The sequence below is a fragment of the Leptonychotes weddellii genome, chromosome 1 (assembly GCF_054177405.1).
Source record: "Leptonychotes weddellii isolate Sample4059 chromosome 1, ASM5417740v2, whole genome shotgun sequence".
NCBI lineage: Eukaryota > Metazoa > Chordata > Mammalia > Carnivora > Phocidae > Leptonychotes > Leptonychotes weddellii.
This window is the reverse complement of record NC_138369.1, coordinates 30,665,685-30,680,708: the sequence shown is the minus strand read 5'-3', so window position 1 is coordinate 30,680,708 and position 15,024 is coordinate 30,665,685. Positions and strand designations below refer to the sequence as shown.

At 40.8% G+C, this 15,024-nt stretch overlaps 1 non-coding gene across 1 annotated transcript in view; it reads left to right on the top strand.

The window, feature by feature from the left end:
* The window catches only part of TAFA4 (TAFA chemokine like family member 4), a 45,409-nt gene extending 31,411 nt beyond the window's left edge, over window positions 1–13,998 (top strand). The window contains exons 2-3 of the transcript XR_014145445.1: window positions 7,594–7,659; window positions 13,876–13,998. This is a non-coding gene — a transcript (TAFA chemokine like family member 4). The remainder of the gene's footprint in view (window positions 1–7,593; window positions 7,660–13,875) is intronic.
* Window positions 13,999–15,024: the final 1,026 nt, after the last annotated feature.

Here is a 15,024-nt window from a genome sequence, read left to right as displayed (position 1 = left end):
AGAGAGTTGTTGCTCTTCTTTTCTTCGGTCTCCTGTTGAGTTTGTAGGTGTTCAGAATGGTTTGATCCCTATCCAGTTGAATTCCTGAGAGGAGACGAAATCCAGGTCTCCTACTCCTCTGCCATCTTGCTCCGCCGCTCTCATCTCATTTTAGAGTTTTCAAATTAAGGGGACCCTTCATGGATCCAGTGCTGTCCAATAGAACTTTCTGCAGGGGTGGAGATGTTCTATAAATGTGCTCTATAATATACCATTCACTACGTGGAGCTGTTGAGCACTGGAAATGTGCCTAGTGCCACTGATGAACTCAATTTAAAGTTTTATTTCATGGAAGTTAACTCACATTTAATGGCCCACGTGGCTAGGAGCTCCCAGCTGGACAGGGCAGACAGAGTTGTTCTTGTTGGGGGAGGCTTGGGTATGAACCCCAGAGGTACCACCAATTAGCTTTGTAACCTTGGGAAGGTAGTTTCTGGGGTCTCAGTTTACCCTTCTAGGAAATGGGGGTAATTCTATTTGGAGTCAACTAAAAACTCACTCTAGCTACGCCAAAGGTGAAAATTATTCTTTTAAAAAATCTTTTAGGAGTTCTTATGGAATACAAGGGAAATGTTGAAGGCAGGCCAAGGAAAGGCTAAAAATAGAACAACCTTCTGGGACCTGGATCATGTCCTCTGTCTCATTTTTGCTCTTTGAATGGCTGTGTCAATCTTGTCTCTGTGCAGACCGGCTTTTCTTGTGCCCCTATGTGTACTGAGGGAGAGATGGGCACCCCACAACTCCCAAATTTGTGTCTCTGTCCCTCAAGAGTTTATTCCTAAATGACTAAGAGATAGCTGTCTCTCAGTCTCAATTCTCAGTTCCAGGAGGAAGAAACTTCACTTGGCGTGGCTTGAGTTTTCGCCACGGGTGGCTGAACCATGGAACAAACCGTACTGCCCTGCGGTTCTTAAGATGTTTGGTGGGGGGCTGGGATGTTCTCAGGGAAAGCCAGAGTTCTGAGTTGGGTCCACACCTAAGAAAGTGTATATAGTTAAAAACTTTGCCACAGGGTGAATACGGTGATTGAAAACCCGAATTTGTTGGGGATAGGGGATTGGACATCCTACCTCAGGTTAGGTTTTCAGATTTATTTATTGATTCAACAAATATGTGTTGAATGTTTGGTACATGTCAGGTCCAGTACCAAGGGCTGGAGATGAGATGCAATGCTGAGAGGACACCTATTCTTGTCTTAATGGAGCTTCGGGTCTTACGGGGGAGACCCACATGAGTATAACAATGCAGTTCTGAATAATCAAGAAGAAAAGGTTAAAATTTAGAGATTTTACTTAGTAATATAGGTAAGTGCCTCCCCGAGGAGGTTATGGCTGTCCTGAGAAATGAAGATTGAGCAGGAATTAACCAGGTGGAGAAGGACAGATCAGTGTGTTTGGCTCTGAACCAAAGAAATGACATGGGCAAAAGCCCTGAGGCAGGAAGGCTATGAAAGACTGGATCGTATTGGAACTTCATTGTTTCTGCTCTCTCATGCCCTCGTGTTTACAAAGGTGCTTTGGAATTGATTACAATTGATGGGGTTTCAGGTATCTGTTATCTTAATTAAATTTTAAACATCCTGTCTGTCACAAAGATAAATCTGCATTTTGTGTATTTTTATGTTATGCAGCAGATTATGATAATCTTAGTTTTTTTTTTTTTTAAAGATTTTATTTATTTATTTGACACAGAGAGAGACACAGCGAGAGAGGGAACACAAGCAGGGGGAGTGGGAGAGGGAGAAGCAGGCTTCCCGCGGAGCAGGGAGCCCGATGCGGGGCTCGATCCCAGGACCTGGAATCATGACCTGAGCCGAAGGCAGACGTTTAACAACTGAGCCACCCAGGCGCCCCGATAATCTTAGTTTTTACATGCATTTCTTCCTTCTGGGGATGAATAGGGCATTTATTACCTTGAGAACATATATTTATGACTAGAAAGAGTGGTTATTCTTCCTGGCTTCCCGTGTTTTTCTGCTTTAGAAGTCTCTTCAAGTGTGTGGTGCATCTCTTGTGTGTTGGAATTATGGGATCATTACCCCACGATTTCCTTATATTTCCTTATATGGGCATACTTGCTGTCAGAATGTTTCCCTGATGCCCAAATGAAACACGATTAGTGAATACTTGTGTGAAAATGTGGACTGGGCTAGAAATGTCTTAAAACTCAGTTTCTGGTTGTAATGCATTATAAATGTAAGCTGGGTTTTTTGTTTTGTTTTGTGTTTTTTGGTCTTGAATAAGAGGAATGGCCTCACAGGCCATTATCTGAGTCAGATATCAAATCATAGGAGGAGTTTAAGACAATTGCTGTGAACGCCAAAAGGTCTTTCCAAATGAAGAAAAAAATAATCCGGAGTGTACTGTATCTGTGGATAACACTTGCGGTTACACCGATAAGCCTGGATCTTGTTTTTCACTTTCAAAATTTTATTTAACCCCCTATCTAAACTTGTCATTTCAAAGTGCAATTAATATTTGCAATTATTAATGAGGTGGTTCTTTCTTTTGTACTAAGTCTTTCGGATCCGATGTGGTTTTTACACTTAGAGCCTATCTCAACTCAGAGGGCAGTTTTTCATTGGAAATATTTGATGTATCTTATAATGTTTACACAGGAAAAAGTAGATATGTGGCTGGAATTTATGCGATGTCATCCTTCTTCAACTGTGGCCAGTTGTTAGGAAGACTCTGTCCTTCTCAACAACCCCGTCTCCAGACTGAGACGTTCTGAGTGGGATTTTCTGTTTTGCACAAACCCCAGTCTTCAGTCTTGAGTAAGCACGTACTATCTCCAGCCCCCTCTCTGGGTTTTCCAGGCTTTTTTTTTTTTTTTTTTTCTATTTTAAACTCCCCTTTCTTCCCAGAGGGTGGAATCTCTCAGCCCAGTTTGGAATCCTGAGTCCACCTCTTACTTGTTTTGTGCTATTGGGTGAGTGAGCGGAATGACTTACTTTCTCCCTTGTTAAATAAAGATTGATAACAAAATAAAATGGAATTGCCTTATCAGATTATTTCGAGGATTAAATGAGATGAGAAGTGAACTGAGGGGTCCAGTGTTGGACCCTGAGTACCCATCTGTTAAAGTATTACCACGCTATCAGATTCTTTGATTCTCTTCTTTTGACTTAAAATCTAAAACCATCAGGTGTGGCTTTCCACTGTTTCCTAGGGCCCATGAACGTTTTTCTGGATTCTGGGATCACACATATCATCAGGATCTTAATTTCAGACGACATGTCTGGTTTGAATCACCGTGAGCCAGGACTGAGCTCTGTTAAAGCTGTAAAACATGTGTCCTTGGACTCCCTTCCCATCCAATCCCTTTGTCCTTTGTCTTCTCCCTGGTCCCCTCACCGCTTGCTTCCCTATGTTGTATGCAACAGACTTTGTTCCTCACAGAAACCAAACCCTCCCGGTCCTTGGACCCATTCCCTCCCACCCTGTTACCTACCAGGAAACCCGTCTGTGAATCCCAATGTGATTCACTGCCTATTAATTCCTGTGTTGTATAGTCTCGGTGACATTTTTCATTTTATGATTTGGAGATAATGCCTTTACCCTTAGGTGGCCATGTCAAGGTGGGAATTTTGACTTTTGTAGGGCAAGTCGAATGGGTAGACAAAAGGGAAGTGGATGAAGAGATAGGAAAAATTGAACTTTGAATCCGTTAAAGAATATTAGATAATGTTGTCTTGTTCATATATTCATGTATTTGTGTCTGTCCCCATCAAAACAGACTTGAGAAAGCCTTTAAAAGTATTTAGTGAAATGAAAGATAGAGGGAACGTAGAACAAACTAAGTATAAATTTAGTATATAAAATGCATGGTGAAAAGTTCTATTCACTTGCTGAAGGTAGATGATAAATTTGGCTCTGAGCTTCCTAGTAGCTAAAGTGAAGAGTGAAATATAATTGATGTTAGGATGTGCAAAGCCTGTAACAGAAAAAGTTGGTGCCAAGACCTGAGGCTTGGACCTTGCAAGTTGGTTCATTAGTTTGCCTCCACACTGAGTGTCAGAGATAACCCAGTAATGTATGTAAGAGGAGATCTTAAAGCAGTCTGACCTCACTGGTGCTCTACTTTAGTGATAGCTGGCTAAATTCATTCTGTCTCTCTCTCTTTGTTAATTGCAGTGTACTTGTCACACAATGTTACATTAGCTTCAAATCCAAATTCATCCTCTTACACTACTAGGTTGAGACCTTAGTGTGCACCAAACAAGCAGTTAATAAAATGTTTTGCTAGTTTTTCTTCTCTTGAGGGCATAGATAAGGCAGTTAGTAATTTTGTTGAACTCACTGGTAATATAGACGCCAGCCCTAGAGAGGATTAATGAAGGGAAAAGGGGAGTTTTACCTACTCTCTTGATTAGGCACTCGCTCATTCATTCACCAACATTTATTAGGAACCTGTTGTATGCAAGCATTGTTTTAGGCTTTGGAACGTGAGTTTTTCTTTGGCTCTTTTGTCCCCATCCTGCTTTAAACCATCACCATGTCTTGCTTGGACTGCTGCAGTAGTCTCAGCATCTGCTCCTCAAAGTGCATTCTCCATCTAGCAGCTGGAGGGCACTTTTTTTTTTTTTAAAGATGTTATTTATTTATTTGACAGAGAGAGAGAGCACAAGCAGGGGCAGCGGCAGGCAGAGGGAGAGGGAGAAGCAGGCTTCCTGCAGAGCAGGGAGCCTGATGTGGGGCTCCATCCAAGGACCCTGGGATCACGACCTGAGCCGAAGGCAGATGCTTAACCGACTGAGCCAGGTGCCCTGGAGGGCACTTTTGAAACCTAACCCATCTTCAACTTCTGTCCTGTTTATTATTATTTTTTTTTATTTTTTTTAAAGATTTTATTTATTTTTTAGAGAGTGAGCGAGAGGGAAACAGCATGAGAGGGGAGAGGGTCAGAGGGAGAAGCAGGCTCCCCGCTGAGCCGGGAGCCCGATGTGGGACTCGATCCCAGGACCCTGGGATCATAACTTCTGTCCTGTTTAAAACTCTCACAGCACATGTGGAATCAAATCCCACCTCCCCTCTATGATTTGCAAGCTCTCTCGTCCTCTGCCCCTGGGATCTCTCTGACATCATCTCATACCCCTCACTCCCCTAGCTCCACTCTGACTGCCTCTCTGCTCCTGACTATACCAGGCTTAGTTTGGCCTGTGGTTCCCTCAGGCCCATGCTGTTTCTCTCCCTGGGATCTTTTTCCCCCGGAAGTCCACATTTTGTCATTCACCATTATGTCAGAATCACCTTCTCAGACAGGCTCTCCCTGAACACTCAGTCCAGGTAGCTTCTCGTGCTCCAAGGCCAACCAGTCTCTGTTACACTCTTCACTTTCGTTTTCTTGGTTACACTTATCTCAACCCACAGTTCTCTTATTCACGCTCGTTTACCTGTTTGCCCGTCTCCCCGTGCTGGAACACAAACTCCAGGACTCCCAGGACCTTATCCATCCTCTGCGCACAGCACCCAACACAGGGTCTGGTGCAGGAGAGTTGATAAAAAAATACTTGTTGAAGGAATCCCACAGAGGTGACCCACGAACATGAAGACAACAGAGAAGATGGTGTCCAGCTCTTCTGTAGGACTTCCACATAGGGTCAGTCCTTTTACCTGCCTCTGCTCCTTTCCCCCTTTCCCTGAGTTCTGTGGTTTCCTTTAGTGGCCTTTTCCCCTCCTTCACCATCTCAGATCAGAGCAAAGCCAAACAAAACCACACATGCATACAGACCTTCCTCCGTCAACAACAAAAAACAAAACCCCAAATTTAAACCCCCCCAAACACCTCTTTACTCTGTTCTCCAAATGTTCCTTTATTCCTTCTGCTGTCTGTATTGTTGCCTCTTGTAGAAAGCCTTCCTGGATTACAGAATTCCTCCCCGATTTTACTTTTCTTGACATTGTTAGTCTTTATATTTATTATTATATTCTGAAAGACAATACCAAATATCAATGACCTATGCTCTTGGTTGCCCTATGTATGTTTGTCTTTTCCAATTAGATGATCACTTCTGGATGGACAGGAATTAGTCCTATTCTTTATTCCCCCCCAGTACATACTGGTGTAAAGCAGTACCTACTAGGCTTTTAGTATATACAGGCTGGGTATTTTGAGCATCTTTATTTATTTATTTTTTAAAGATTTTATTTATTTATTTGACAGAGACAGACACAGCAAGAGGGAACACAAGCAGGGGGAGTGGGAGAGGGAGAAGCAGGCTTCCCACAGAGCAGGGAGCCCGATGTGGGGCTTGATCCCAGGACCCCGGGATCATGACCTGAGCCGAAGACAGATGCTCAACGACTGAGCCACCCAGGAGCCCCGAGCATCTTTAAATAGCCTGGGGACCTTTGATAGATTGTAACATTGACTTGTGTTGTAGAAGTAACAGGGAGAAGCAACAAATACTAAATCCCAATATGGTCTGGTGTTTATTCTATTGTAGTATTCCATATAAATAATTACCATTTCATTTAGAAGTTGTTGATATATTTTAACTGTTTTTGTGATGTCATTTAGTGTGACGTGGTTATCTAAATTATTTGATATCTTATGTTTATTTAAGGATAGCTTATATCCTGTGTATAAATATGGCTTTATTAAAAAATTAAAACACACTTCTCTAACAAAAACCTAGATCAGTTAATGTTAGCACTGTCAAAAGACTTCCTTTTTTGGCCACAGGAGGGCACTGTTGCCAAACAAAAGATGATTTTCAGATTGAAATTTAATAAAGGTTTAGATTAAGCTCTTAAGAAGCATTTATCCCACAAATAGATTAAAATGGCCAATATTGTCTGCAGTGGGTGTTACCTTGCTATGCAATCCTGTCACAGCTGAATTTGCTGTGTATATATGTCCATGAGCTGTATGTTACCGATAGCTGAATCAAACTGTGTTTTTTCTAAAATGCTCTGTGAGTCATTACAGCTAAGGCACCTTGCTGGTCTTCTAATTGAACTATATTAGTTTACAGGTGAGGAATTTAGGGCTATAGAAATGAAGTGACCATTCATTTGGGATTGAAACAAAAGACTTACATTTATTCATTTATTTAACCAAGCATATTTAACACCCCTGATGTGCAGGGCATTATGTTAGAGATGACGGTAGAGGAGAAATAAGATATCATTCTTTCCATCAAGAGGTTTAGATTCTGGATGTAAGTGAACAGATCCCGACCCTGCCCCCCCCATCCCCCAGCTAAGATCGAAATGTTTAAAGTAGTAGAAGCGATGTTACTGATATTTACATACAACTTACTTTATTAATCTTCTTTATGTAGAAGTTCGATCACATCACATAAAAACTTTTTAGGTAAAAATTCAAGTGCGTGGCAACTTGTGGGCGGCCTTCAAAATATTCTTATGTTGGTTATTTATTATGTTAAAATCCTTGCACACTCTGTTTTATTTGAAAAATGAGAAATGAGAGGAAAATTTCCAATTAAAAACTGGGCTAATTAAAAGAAATAAACCCTCTCTGCAGGAAGGATAATTGGGCCTTGAGAGATTTATGGCTAAATTGTCATTACCGTTCACATTTGTTCAGCCCCAGACCTGGGCGATTTCACTTGGACAACAAGCTGTGGAGTCATGCTGGGTGTCCCTGAATTTGGTAAGTGCATCTTATTTCATGTAACTTGCCAGTTTGTTTTGTCTGTTTTATGTATATAGGCTCTCAATGAACCATTATCACTTAGTGACGATTGCTTGTGTACTTTTCACGGTCACTGGAAGGCTGCAGTTTTTCTTCATTAACAAAATGCACCGTTTGCCCATAATTCCACTAGAAAGGATTGTGTCACAGCACTTAAATAAAGATGCTGTGTGGTTTTAAGGAATTTCTCAGTTCTTAAAATGACAGTGTGAACCTTATAAAAACACAGCATGTCTATTTAATTTATTTAAATCATCTCCAACTGGAAGAGCCTTTTTAAAGAACTCCCTACCACCTAATGTAGATGAGATGATACTGGTAACACTTGAAATTAAAATGCCATTTATAAAATTCTTTAATATTTAATAGACACAGTTATTGTCTATAATGGCTCATTTACAGCTTGCTTTCATATGTTGTAAAATGGCTCAGTAGTAAATTCTTCATAGATGTTTTTAAGCAAGCAATAAAAAAGCAATTTATGACATGCATATACCACATTTTTGGCAGCAAAACGTGCCCGCTTTCACATATGATGGTGAACATACTCTAAATTACAAAGTAATTCCATGCATCATGTGATAATTATAAATGATAACCCAGCGAGACATCAACCAGGCATTAGTGTTTGAAATATATTCACATAAGCGTCGATAACCTATTAAATACATTTACCTTCATCAGCCCACTCTTAAATGGAAGAAGCTCATTAATACTGGTTTCAGAATAAATTTGTCAAGAGAGGGGTTACATGTGGTTTTACATATTTTTGTGGAAAAGCTGTTTGAAGATTTCCAGGAGACAATTCAATGTGGTTTTTTTATTTAAGCACCTGGAAATGGAAACATCTTTCCTCATTTCTGCCTGAAGAAATGGTGAATTATTTTATGTAGGCAGCTTCTATTTCCAGATTTCCATTGTTTATCAGACAAGACATCACCGAGGGGGATCATCTTTTAATCTGGTTTCCACTCATAACCCCCCTCCCTTTTTTTTTTAACTCCCCCAAACCCAGGTTGCTAATTCAGGATACATTTCTCACCTATGTCTTGATTCAGTAGAAATTAATGTGGTAAAGTGATTTACCTTCTGTAAATCTTCTTCTGTCTTGATTGAGTAGAAATTAATGTGGTAAAGTGATTTACCACAATGTCCAAACTTTTAAGTGTGTCACATCTTCTATCAGTAGCTGGAAGAATTTTTCCACCTTGCACCCTGGTACCTGGGGGGCTGAGAACTGGAGTCACCAGGCCATCCCAGTAGATCCCACTGTGGGAGGTCAGTTGGACTGATGGTGAATCTGGAAATAACTAATTATTCAAATGTACCCACTCTGGAGGTGGTGCAGGGTAGAACCTGGAACTCTCCCCTGCTAGTGGGCGGGCAGGAAAGGACAGTGGGGTTAAGCAGTGCAGGGACCCTTTGCTTTGTGATCAAGGGAGAATCTGCCGTGTTGTATGTTTGTAGAAATGCTTTCCTCCTGGAGTTTGTCAGGAAATGAGTCTGAGTGGATGCATGGACAAAGATCCACTTTTGTTGTGTTTCGATGCTGAATTCTTTAATCGAAATCAACAAAAGTAATTTAGCCTTTGTGTGTAATGTACTGGTTCTGGTGGGTTTTCTCTGAAATGTTTTAGAGGCGTTCTGATATGAAGTGTGGTTGTTTCCCATCTGTTTGAAAAATGGCAGCTTAAGCACTCAAGGACTTTAGTAGAATTCTTGCATGTTTGGTCTTAATTTGGAAAATGACATACGTCTTTAATAAATCTGCAGCAAATCAGAACCCTGCAGCAATTCTGAATCACTGTTTTTCACCAGGTTTGCAGAGATGAAGCAAAACTTATTTAGGGGTTAATAAAATACCTCCTTGGCTCCAAGCTCTCCTCTGCTTTCAAATTCACTCCAAGTGCCTATACGAATTTTTCCGTAAACAGAATTCTCATCTTTAGGATGCTGATCAATGTCTTGAATTCCCAAAGATAGATTTATTTTCAGTGTATTTACTAAAGCATGAAGAGGGACTAATACTTTTTGGGAATAATTGTGCAGGAACTGAAACAGTAGGTGCCTTGGTGTCAGATGGCTGGAGTTTGAATCCTGGCGTAGCTGCTTGCTAGCTGAGTGACCTTGGGCAAGTCCCTTATTCTCTCTATGCCCTACTCTCCTCATCTGTATATCAGGATATAAGTAAATCCTACTGTTCAGTGAACTAATATTTTAAAGTGCTTAAGAGAGGGCCTGGTGCTATGTGAGTGGTTTTTAAATTAATACAAAATAAGCCTGGGGGACACCTGAGTGGCTCAGTTGGTTAAGCGTATGCCTTTGGCTCAGGTCATGATCCTAGGGTCCTGGGATCGAGTCCTGCATTGGGCTCCCTGCTCAGTGGGGAGTCTGCTTCTCCCTCTCCCTTTATTCTTCCCCTCTGCTCATGCTCTCTCTCAATAAATAAATAAAATCTTAAAAAAAAAAACCAAACCCAAACACAACAAACAAACAAACAACAAATAAGCTTGGGTGAATGCTCACAGAATTTAATTAACCGGAACATTCCAACTATCAACTCTCCTCATTGTTTAGGACTGGTAACACATTCTAAATAATTTGTGTATATCTTTTGAATTGAAGGCTGCTAATTAGTTATTTAATGTCTTATTTGACACAATTTCTGACTTCATGAAAAGTTGAAAGAATGGTATAAAGAACTCCCATAAGCCCTTTACCCAGATGCACCAGTTACTCACATTATGCTCATTTGGTTTTTAATTCAGTCATTCACTCTTTTCTTCCTCCCTTCTTTTCCCCTTCTCTCCTTTCTCTCCATTTTTTCCCCCTCAGAATCATTTGAAAATAAGGTGGAAGCCTTTGTTTCCTTATTCTTAAATATTTTAGGGTGGGGGCGCCTGGGTGGCTCAGTCGTTAAGCGTCTGCCTTCGGCTTGGGTCGTGATCCCAGGGTCCTGGGATCGAGTCCCACATCGGGCTCCCTGCTCCGCGGGAAGCCTGCTTCTCCCTCTCCCACTCCCCTGCTTGTGTTCCCTCTCTCACTGTGTCTCTCTCTGTCAAATAAATAAATAAAATCTTTAAAAATATATATTTTAGGGTGTATTTTTTAGTAATAAGGACATTCTCTTTCTTATCTACAGTATGATCAAAGTCAGGAAACTTAATGTTGATACAACACTGTAATTTATTCTGCAGACTGTATTTAGAAATTATTAGTTGTCCCAGTAATGTCCTTTAGAGCTGTGTGTGTGTATGTTTGTGTGAATGTATATATGTGTGTATGCAGTTTATTCTGAGGAAAACTGTGTGTGTTGTATTTTTTCTGGTCCCAAGATCCAGTGTATGATCAAAATTGCATTTCGTTGCCATGTGTCTCTCCTTTATTTGAAACCATTCCTTAGAGGTTTTTTTTTTTTTTTTTTTGGTCTTTCATGACCTTGACACTTTCAAAAGCAATTACGTTTTAGAATGTCCCTCAAATTTGAGTTAGTCTGATTTTTCGTCCTGATTAGATCTAGCTTTAAGGTCGTTGTGTCTTCTAATTCTAAAAGGAACTGTGATATTTCATCCCTGTAAATTTTTAGACTGGAAAGATGAGGAGCTTGATGCTTTACTGATTGACATGTGTGCAGTGAGGTGGGTGTAGCAAAACCAACAAAGATATTCCGAGGGTGCTTATCTACAAGTAAATGACTATATTCCAAAAGAATAATCCCCTTAGGGAATTCAGCCTACTAATGGTGAGGACAAAGAGATCAAGAGAAAAGAGAGGTAAGACCTCACTATTTCCTTGATAAAAAAATCAAGTGTAGGCAGAATTCTTTCCTATGTGCAATGGAAATAAATTAAACATCACAAGAATGGTCTCCTCTGGCTGGGAACCTCAAAGTTTCTTGGTACCAGGAAACATAACCAGGCATTCTGCTCTTTTGTTGGAAAAGAGTGACTGTCCCTATACAGTGCCAACACATCAGGGGAAAGATGAAAAATGTAGCCTGGCCTCTAAATGCTGAGTCTTTGAAGTTCATTCTGAGAATGACTGGACATGTGAAAACATTTGTATTTTTTTGAGAGAGAGAGCATGAGTGGGGGTGGTGGTGGTGGGAGGGGCAGAAGGAGAGGGAGAGAGAGAATCTTATTTTATTTTATTTTTTTTTTAAGATTTTATTTATTTATTTGAGAGAGAGAGAATGAGAGTGAGCGAGTACGTGAGAGGGGGGAGGGTCAGAGGGAGAAGCAGACTCCCTGCCGAGCAGGGAGCCCGATGCGGGACTCGATCCTGGGACTCCAGGATCATGACCTGAGCCGAAGGCAGTCGCTCAACCAACTGAGCCACCCAGGCACCCCGAGAGAGAGAATCTTAAGCAGGATCCATGCCCAGCGTGGAGCCCCATGTGGGGCTTGATCTCACGACCCCAAGATCGAGATTTGAGCCAAAATCAAGAGTCAGACGCTTAACTGACTGAACCACCCAGGTACCCCAGAAAACATTTTTTCTTAAGTCTAGATATGGATGGTGTCTTTCATCATGAAAAATTAAAAACAAATGAGTATGGAAGCACATGGATAGAAATCACTGTGCTATGGCTGGGAAACAAAAGAGACAGAAATGAAATGACTGGAAGCAAATGCTTTTGGTGCCATGCACAGAATTACTGATGGTCTTGAATGCACTCAAGTTCAGAAGTGACAAGAAAGAGTTAATCCTTTTAAGCCAGTGCTTAGGGTATGCCCTGGGAAAATCTGACCAAATGAGTTACTGCTCAGCCTAAAATTAAACTCCTGGCTCCTTGTCTGGCATAAAAACTATTAGATCACATTTCTTTTCACTGATGGATCCATTTTTTAATGAATTGAAAAAAGAATCCCCAGTGGTTCCTTTTGTGTGAAGAAAACAAGATAAATATTAGCTAGGAAAGGTCATTTTGGTTTCCAATATGTGGGAAGTTCATTATGATGGATTCTGATAAATTATACTGTGTATTTCTTTCTGATAACAGAAGGTCACACTGTGCCCTTGGGTGGACATCAGGACAAACATACTTAACAAAGTTGGAGGAAGTGGGAGATGAACATTTTCCAGTGTTTTATTTTTTCCCCTGAGTACCTTGTATTTGTACAGTTATTCAAACCACTCCCTCTTGAGCTACTCACTCAAAGCTTACTCTTTTTCCTTTGGCCCCAAAGGGGTGGGTCTGCAAGTCCATCACCTACAGTATTCTCTGGGCAAACTTGTGTAGTTATCTTCAGGGGAAGATATCTAAAGAAGAGAAAAATCTCAGTTGTGCTTTGTGGCAGATTTGTAATGGGTTCAACGGGATTCTAAAGTAACTAGACTGTGTCACAGGATCATTTTTATCTCATATTTGCAACTTTAATATTTACCGATGCGCATCATTATTTTTCCCCGCTCTCCACCACTGGGAGGGATGTTTTTAACATAGCAGTGTTAAAAACGGTGTCGTTTCATGGTCTATTTTTTTTCTCTTGAGATGTCTTTGGTTTGGAAACATCTGAATCCTTCTTGCAAAAATGTTTTCGCTGAGTAGAAAAGTCCTTTTAGGTCTGTGCATTAAAGGAGTGTGTTGAATGTCAATTATGGTATTAACAAGCATTCTTTGTATGTTGGTGTGATGTTTTCTATTGGATAGATGTTTTCTCTCTTCCTCCCAAAAACATTTTTCAGAAAAGATCCTCACAGATTGTTTAGCAACATCTGCAGGTTTATGTCTCACAAATATAGGAATTCAGATCTTCATGCTGGCTTTTCCACTGCTGTGTGAACTTGGGCAAGTTGCAGAATTCTTGGGAATGGACCATCTCCATTTCCGTTTTCATCCCATTGTTAATGACATGGGGAGAATGAAATTTTGCATCATGAAGGTTGGGGATCCTCTATCAAGTTTGGAATGCCTTTGCTGCTGAGATAAGTTCTACTTTAAAATTGTATTCTGTTAACTAATCTGTGATGAGTTAATGAGTACTGGATTCTGTGGCTTTTCTCCCTCCTATATTAGGACTCCTTACAAATGTGGATGCATCTGGTTGCCTACCACTGTCCTGAAACTGCAGGTTTCATGGTAAAAAAACCCCATTATTCTGCTACTGGAAATCTGTTTGATTTCAACATTAACATGCTAATGACTTCCTGTCCTTGTTGTTTCTTAAATAGGTTTTTCCAAGCTAAGATAATTTTTTGGAACTGCAGAAATTGTTGGCCCTTGCTACAAATGGGAATTTGGAGTTGCTTTGAAATCCATCCTGAAATAATTGTGCTTGACTGGAACCAAATCTTATGAAGTCACCAAGGTAAAATGATTTTAAGAGACACCTAGAGATGGTTTCTTCATGAAGCATTGAGAATTTAGCAAAATGGAGAATCCTAGAGTTGATGATCCTTTATAAATGGTGTCTTTTTACATTGAAATTTTGAGTATTTTGGGAATCTTAGTTTTTCAAGTTTTAGTTCTCATTTTGGAAATCATTTCCATTTGTAAAGCAGCATTTTGACTATTTGGTAGGGTGAAAGGTGAGATTTAAAGATAAACCAATTTTGTTTTACGTTTGAACAAAATGTTCAAGGGGGAAGCAATTGAAGTTGAGGTATTATGGTAGATGTGGTAGGTCAGAAGTCCTTTGGGGGTCTGGATTATTGGCCACAATAAAGAATGATTGCTGAATAGCTGTCCACTCGTCCCCTGGCATTTCTCCAGACAGTGATAGCTATTGTAAAGTAAATACCTGCCCTAGGCAGTGGAAGCTTCACCCAGGAACCTGGTACATAGAATTGTCTATGTACGAAGATGGATCAGGGATCAACTCCTCAGGTTGGAATGGCTGTCCTTGAGACTTCAGATTTGGGGTTTGTTGTTGGGATCCAACCAGGAAAACAGACCATACTGATAATGTGGGACATAAGGAATTGAATTCAGGGAATGTATGTAAAGGGAGAGTCAGAGAAGTCAAGCAGAAGACATGGAAACAGCCCAGAGATAAGGAACGAGAGGAAGCTACCACCGTCCCCAGGGCTGGTCGGACAGATGAAGGAAGTAGTGTTTGCCAGCACCTAGGGGAAGGGACCCTCAGTGAGAGCTAGAACCAGAGTGGGTCTTTTGGCAGGAACTGGCACCATGCAGGAGAGATGGCCACTCCATAGATCCTGCCCAAGACGGAGAAGGTGGGAAGAAATACCCCTATCCTTTTTCTTCCACTCTCCAGGCTCTAGCTACTGTCTCCTATTGGTTAAATCTAGCTGATTCAGGGGCCTGGAAAATGCAGCCATGAGAGTGACCTAGGGGAAGGGAAAAGAATGGATCCGAGG